Source organism: Psammomys obesus, unplaced genomic scaffold, assembly GCF_907164565.1.
Source record: "Psammomys obesus unplaced genomic scaffold, mPsaObe1.curated_primary_1811, whole genome shotgun sequence".
Lineage (NCBI taxonomy): Eukaryota > Metazoa > Chordata > Mammalia > Rodentia > Muridae > Psammomys > Psammomys obesus.
The window spans coordinates 38,305,250-38,312,386 of record NW_026596051.1 but is presented as its reverse complement, the minus strand read 5'-3'; the positions used below and the strand labels follow the sequence as shown (position 1 = coordinate 38,312,386).

Below are 7,137 nucleotides of genomic sequence, written 5' to 3'. Positions count from 1 at the left end.
AACAAGGATTTTAACACACACCAATTTCCAACAGGATCCCAGTCTCAACAGTGTCTACAGAGGGACAGGCAGGGATCCTGAACTGCTGGCAGAGCTTGGCACAAAGCAAATGCTTAAACCGACCCTTTCCTGACCTCCCTCACATCTAAAAAGAAAAACGCACAGCCTGACCACAGCCGTAGGTTATATCACCCTCCAAACAATCTTAAGTATCACAAACAAACATAAAAGGGAGCCACAAATAAAATAAAATAAAATAAAATAAAATAAAATAAAATAAAATAAAATAAAATAAAATAAAATATTAAGGAAATTCCTGTTCTGGGGAGATGGCAGGGTAGAGGGAAAACCGCAGATCTAGAGCCAGTAGCAAGATCTGCTGCTGAAGCAAAGAAGCAAAGTAGATCATTGCCAAACACAAAAGGCTCCTTTCCTGGGGAAGGCCCACACGGTAGAGGGAGGGGATGAAAATCAGGAGAAGTTTGAGACAGGGCGGTGACAACCTGGGTTTGCACCCTACCCTACCTCTTCCTCTCTCTCCCTTCCTGTGTCCAGGAAGGCCCCACATGCGGCTCTGGTTGCAGATAGTCATTATATGAGCCCGAAAAGCCAGCATAATCGGAATGGGCATTGGGCAGGCGAAGGTATTCCAGCGAGGACTTTGTCGGCGAGCAGCGGAACAAAAGCCAGGACTCTGATAACTGGAGGTAATCAGAGAGCTCCGCTAAACACTAGTAAGAACCATACCTTTTCCACATGGTGACAGCCTTTTATATAGGGATCTTCGTAGATGTCCCGGGTGCAGAGAGGCAGGTAGGCCCTTAGGGTGGTGGGGTGCTGTTGGCTTTGGCATTGGCCCCCTGGGACATAGAAGATGAGCTCCTGATGGCAGGCCTGTCCCATCGTGGGCAGGACCAGCTGACCAGGGTAGGAGGCAGCAGCCTGGGGATGATGCTGGCTGCATAGGAAGCAGCCTGTTGTATGGTTATGTGGGGCACACTGGGCACTTTAAGAGGCTGCCTGGGCTCCCTGAGCTAGTGAGCAGGCTGCAGACTGGGCACCACAGGAGGCTGCTTGAGCCCCATAGGAAGCTAGGCAAGAAGCTGCTCCCTGTGTCTTACAGGAAGTGGCAGCCGCAGGAACCCCATACAGAGAGGCAGCTTGGGCGCCATAAGAGGATGGCTGGTTTCCATAGGAGGCAAGGGAGGAGTCCTGATCCCCATGGGAGTTAAGCGGAGCTGCAGCTGCCTCACTCCTATAGGTGCAAAGGTCTGAGGCTGAGGGCTGGGCTCCATCATATGGGCCAAGCTAGGAAGCTGCAGCAGACTGGGAACTCAGGCTGGCCAGCTGACCCCTGTATGGAGCTCCAAGGGAGACAGAGGGCTGAGCTCCGCATGACGCTGTCTGGGCTGCCATGGCTGAGTCATACAGCCAACGCACAAGAGGCAGACTTCTGGGCCCTATAGGCAGCTCCCAGCGACACTGATGGTTGGGCCTTGTAGGTGGCTGGCTGGGCCTTCAGAGGAGCCATATAAGAGGCTCGAGCTGGTGAATGGCGCAGGCAGCTGTAGCCGCGACACATGGTATAGGCTGACCGGCTTGCCCATCAAAGCCACCAATGCTGGTGACAAAAGCCTGCTGGTAGTCGAAGGTGGCAGAGAAGCCACCAGTTCCAGGGAATGCTGTATCCCAGCCCCTGGTTTCTAGGCAGGTTGAATATAGATTCTGTGAGTGCAAGGACACTGGTTGACTTTGGAGTGTAATGTTATAAGACCATTTCTAATGAAGCAAATGGAAATTTGTTGTGAAATATTATTTTTACCATGAGTAAAACGAATAAGCTTATCTTATCAACTAAAAATTTTTTCTGCACAGGTTTCAATGCAAAAGTTATATTTTACAGTACCTATCTATATATTTATTTATATGTGGCTATCTTTATTTATGTGGTAATAGAATATCTTTCTTCAAAATATGTATGATTACATGATGAAGGACTAAAAATAAGATAGTACCATTTTACATTTGATGATGTTTAAACAACCATAAGAAAAAAAAAAAGATCAGTTAATTGCCTGTGCAATATTGTTAATCTTATGTAGGAAAATGCTAAAGCCAGAGAGCTTTTCACTTAATATTAAAGTTTATTTTTGTTTACTCAGTTATTCATTGTAATATATTAAATGGATTCATAAACATGACTATGTAATTTTTTATTTGAATTTATGAGTATGAAAATAAAAATCTTCCTCCTAATGGTTTCTGGTTACATTATTTTCTATAAGTATTAAATATGATCTTTTATTGATAATGTAACCATCCTTGAAAAAATATAAAAAATGACTACTTGTCTGGATCTATGAAGGAAAGAGAGGTAGTAAGAGGTAGAAGGAAAAAGAGAAAGACTGACTGTGAAGAATAAATGTATATGATCATCTCCCTCAATATATATTAAAAAATATTCTTTAAAAAAATTCATTCTGTAAAAAAAAAAAAAATCATTTTGTAACTCAGCTTACTGAGAGCTTCCTAACTTACAGAATGAGGTTAGATATTCTACTAATCTTATTTAGCCTTTGAAGGCATGAGAACAACATGCATACATACCCATTTTACAGACAATTATATTGAGAAGTAGATTAAAGTCGATTAAGATTTCTTTGCCATCAAATAACAAAATAGAAATCTGTGCAACAGATGGTCCCAAGCATGAAACTGATGCTTACTAGCCATTGCTTTGTAAAGATCATTGTAAAAGAGAGTGAATTGGTGTTGGGTAGTCTGGTGTCACCAATGTATTTCTTCTTTAGTGGGACTGTGGTGTCAGCCATCATTTCTTAAGTTACACCTTCCCTAAAGCAGATGTAGAAAGAGGAAAATAGAAGGGAACATATTTTTGATGTGTGGAATTTAATTTATGATCATTCCTTGAGAGAAGAAAATCGAACTCAAATACAGGTGTGAGACATTGCCGCCTTGTTTGATGAAGCTGTGTTCTTAATCAAAAGTGCTTAGGGAGCTGTTAAACCACAGGCCAGTTGGAAAACAGTCTGAGCAGGTGCACAGGCAAACCGCCTGAAAATGAGCATGGCTCATTTTAGAAGTTTTTGATTAGCTTGAATACAGGTTTTTCCCAAAGTAGGTTTCTGACTCACACTCCCTGTGTTGCTCTAGTTTGCCTTGGACGAGAACACTGCAAACAGCAGAGAGGAAAGTCATTGCTGGAACTGGTGCTATTCTGTTTGCTTACCAGTTACTCTGGATAACATCTTGGAATGGTAAAAGGCATTTTCATCAATGACACTCTGGCTTCTTGTGCACCCTTGTCATCTTATGGAAGTTGTTTCTATAGTATGACAGGATCAGTGTCTAAAACTAAATTAGAAAGTGGCTTCCTCACTATATATATATATATATATGTCTAGGTCAACAAGTTATCATTATTCTAAATCAGGAATTTTGAGTGCTGTTAAGAAGCAACACAATTCAACCTTTTGAAAAAGGAGTATTGTTTCTTTGATGTCAGAGATGCTCTATGACTCCTAAAGGCTTAAAATAGGATATTATTCATCCCGTTTCCTGTCCCTGATTTTTACCAACAAGAAAGATACTTTCTAAAAAAAAAATAAAGAAAAAAATTTAAAAAAGATACTTCCAAACTCATCACACACTGCAATGAGAAAGAGAGAGACAGAGCAAAAGCTTGTTGCCAAAAGCTTCATATATGAGGAATGCCTCGGATACTTTATGCATTTAAAATGTTTTCTGAGAGGTTTAGTGTTCCCCAAATAAAGAAAAGCAGAAAGGATGCTCTGCTCAATTTAGTATGCTTTAAAAATAAAAAAGCAAAATGCTTTCTAAGACATTGAGAGTACAACAGTACATATACATGACACACATCCCTACACCCTAGACACACACACACACACACACACAGAGAGAGAGAGAGAGAGAGAGAGAGAGAGAGAGAGAGGAGAGGTGGGAGAGAGAGACTTAAAGGACATGTAGAAATTTTGGTTAAAGTTGGTAAAGAAAAGCAAGAGAAAATACAAAGTGGGTCGGGGTAATATCTTGTTTAAAAATTATTTAAATGCAGTCTGATTTGAACAAATGATGGTGGAGCCTCTCCTACTGTGCTGGGCTCCTGCCTGTGAGAACAGCAACATATCATTAATAGGGTCACATGTTGGCCCTGTCCTGTGGGGTGGGTCTCAGGTCAGGCCCAGTCCTTCTTTCAATCTCTGTTCTGTTTTTCCAATCCCTGCATGTCTTGTAGGCAGGGAAAACTTCCGGGTCAAAGTTTTTGTGGGTGGGTTCAGCAACATTCTGTCTAGTTACAGGGTAGCCTCTTCAGTCTCCATGACCCTTGCTACTAGGCCTCACAGCTAGAGTCACCCTTATATCCTCCCAGATGCCTGCTCTGTCTTAGCTCTTCAGCTTGTCACAGAGAAGCCTTCACCTTCCGTTTCTCTTCTCTCTGCAAGCCCTCTGTACTCCTGAACCAGGTCACCACACTCATTCTCTCTGTGATCCCTCTCCTACCTACCTCCTTCTCTTCAACCACTTCTGAATTCTATTCTATTTTCCCTTCTGGGTGTTTTTGATCTTAGCCATTCTGATGGGTGTAAGGTGAGGTCTCCAAACAAGGACCAAGCTATAGGATCCCAGTTTTAAGATTTTTGCTCTGTCTTTTTTAAATGTGAAACTGTTTTTATTATATTATTGTAAAATTGAAAATAAAATATAGCAACTTCATGAAATTAAAAAACATTTTTTTTCTTTACCTGGTACTAATTTTTTATTGAAAATACGTTGCTTTCATACAATTTACTTTGATTATGGTTTCACCTCTTTCTTCAATTCTCAGATTTTTGTCATCTCTCTTCCCATTCATATCCACCTCCTGTCTCTGCCTAAAAACCAACAGAAATCTAAAGTTATAATAAAGTAAATACAAACACACAAACAAATGGGAATAGGACAAATCAAATAATCAGAATAAAAATATCAAAAATAACCAATAAAAAAGCACAAGGAACGTATACACATGCAGAGACACAAATGTTTATGTACACAGGAAACCCATGAAGAACAGAAAACTAGGAGCCATAATATATAAGCTAACGACTTTCTAGGGAAAAAAAAAACAAAACTGAGAGAGCATTACGAGACAAAGAACTTGCAAAGATGCCTTTGTATTTGTTTTGTGTGGGTCATCTACTACTGTCTTATTTACTAGCCCTTAACCGTTCACTCCAAATCCTTCTTGACAATTATTCCGCGTTCCTTCTGTGGAAGAGGAGGTGGGTATTTCTGGTGACAGCAAGGAAGCTGAGGACTTTGATTATGATAGGCAAACACTCTACAATGAGATGCTTCTTCATGAACTCAAACTCTTTGTAGAGCAGCAGTGCATGAACTCTGTTTATTTGTAGGAGTCCTGAGTAAGGATGGTAGGATATCACGTCCTTCATATACAATATTTTAATTGACAGTGAAGCCAGGATACTTGAATAGAATACTGAAGTTAGACCCATAAGAATAGGCTGTCAATGTTTTTCTTTTAATGCAGTATTTTTTATCTGTTATTAAAGAATTAAATGTCATTGATCATTACTACTTTAAATTACAAATGAATCAGCAGAAACCCTTTATTTATTTTCAATTGTTAATAGTAAAGGTTAGTTTATTTAAATGAAAAAAAATCTTTGCTTTTCTCCTTGGTTATTAAGTGCTTTCTCATTAATATTTTGTCTCATCCCATTTTTCAATTTACTATTTACATATGTCTTAAAGAAATTCATCTTTTAAAATAAAGCTTAGAGAAGCAGAATATCATAAAAATATATATTATTAATCAATGTCTGAAAGCCACAAATTTCTACCATGGTTCCCCAAACATTAGCTTAAAGCAAGTCTCAGATATTCTTATTATTTTTTATTTTAAATATTAAGGGAGATTATCTAGATCACAAGACTCAAAAACATATTATCATTATTAAATTTTTCATATCACACAATGTTGAGATAATTTTATTAGCACTCCATATTTAATTTCCTTACTTGTTTGATACATAGTCTTCAATGGGTAGCATTTATAGTCAATATGAACCCATGGTATATAATTTTATAATGTATATTTTGTTTTGTAGCTCTGTAAAATCTTTTAAAACTATAATCAGTTTTCTTTTCCTCTTTATTTTTCCTTTCAAGTTGCATGTTTAACAAAATTGGATCATTTCTCCTGTAAAATTAAATACATTTTAGATATTATGACTTTTTTTCCAGAATGTTTTTCTGCTTTTCCTGCAAAGTATACATAATTATGTTTTTGAAATTTAGTGGTCACTGTAAAGATCAATTGTAAAACAAATATTTTTGCAATTTAGAGAATGCTTAAACATATAACACAATGTAATTCATAATACCATGTATTTGACTTTTAGATAATGATATTCATTTACCCCTAGATATAAAATCTCCTTTACTTTTGATAATAATAATTATTATGTGTATTTAAAGTTAACCATTACTACAGCTTTTCTTATTTTAATTGGCATAGGCAGTATGAGATAAAATGTAAAGTTTACTACGTGCACAGTATGATTTGCTAGTTTTACAACCTGACACAAGCTAGAGTACTTGGAGAGGAGGATTCATCAATTGAGAAAGTGCTTCCATAAGACTGGGCTATATGCAAGCCTGTAGAGCATTTGGTAAGTTAGTTATTGATGGAGAAGGACATAGTCCATTGTGAGTGGAATGACCCTGGGCTGGTAATCTTCCATCCTATATGAAAGCAAGGTGAACAACCTAGTAAGCCGCACCAGCTCTGTGGAGTCTGCATCAGCTTCTGCCTCCATGTTCCTGCCCTGTTTGAGTTCCTATCCTGGCTACCTTCAATGAAGAAGAGTACTGCGGATATGTAAGCCAAATAAGCCCTTTCCACATCACATTCCTTTCGCTGTGGTATTTCATCACAGCAATAGGAACCCTAACTAAGACACATACCTCATATTTTAATGAAATCCGTTTATTTAGCAAACATGTTAATTACCTCAAGATATGAATGTTTGTTCATGTTCCTTCAAAACCCTCTTTCTAACTTTGGATTATTATTGTCAATAGCAATCCTAC

General features: G+C 38.4%; 1 pseudogene; it reads right to left on the bottom strand.

Moving 5' to 3' along the window:
* Positions 1–304: 304 nt before the first annotated feature.
* Positions 305–6,863, bottom strand: LOC129688820 (RNA-binding protein 14-like; annotated as a pseudogene).
* Positions 6,864–7,137: the final 274 nt, after the last annotated feature.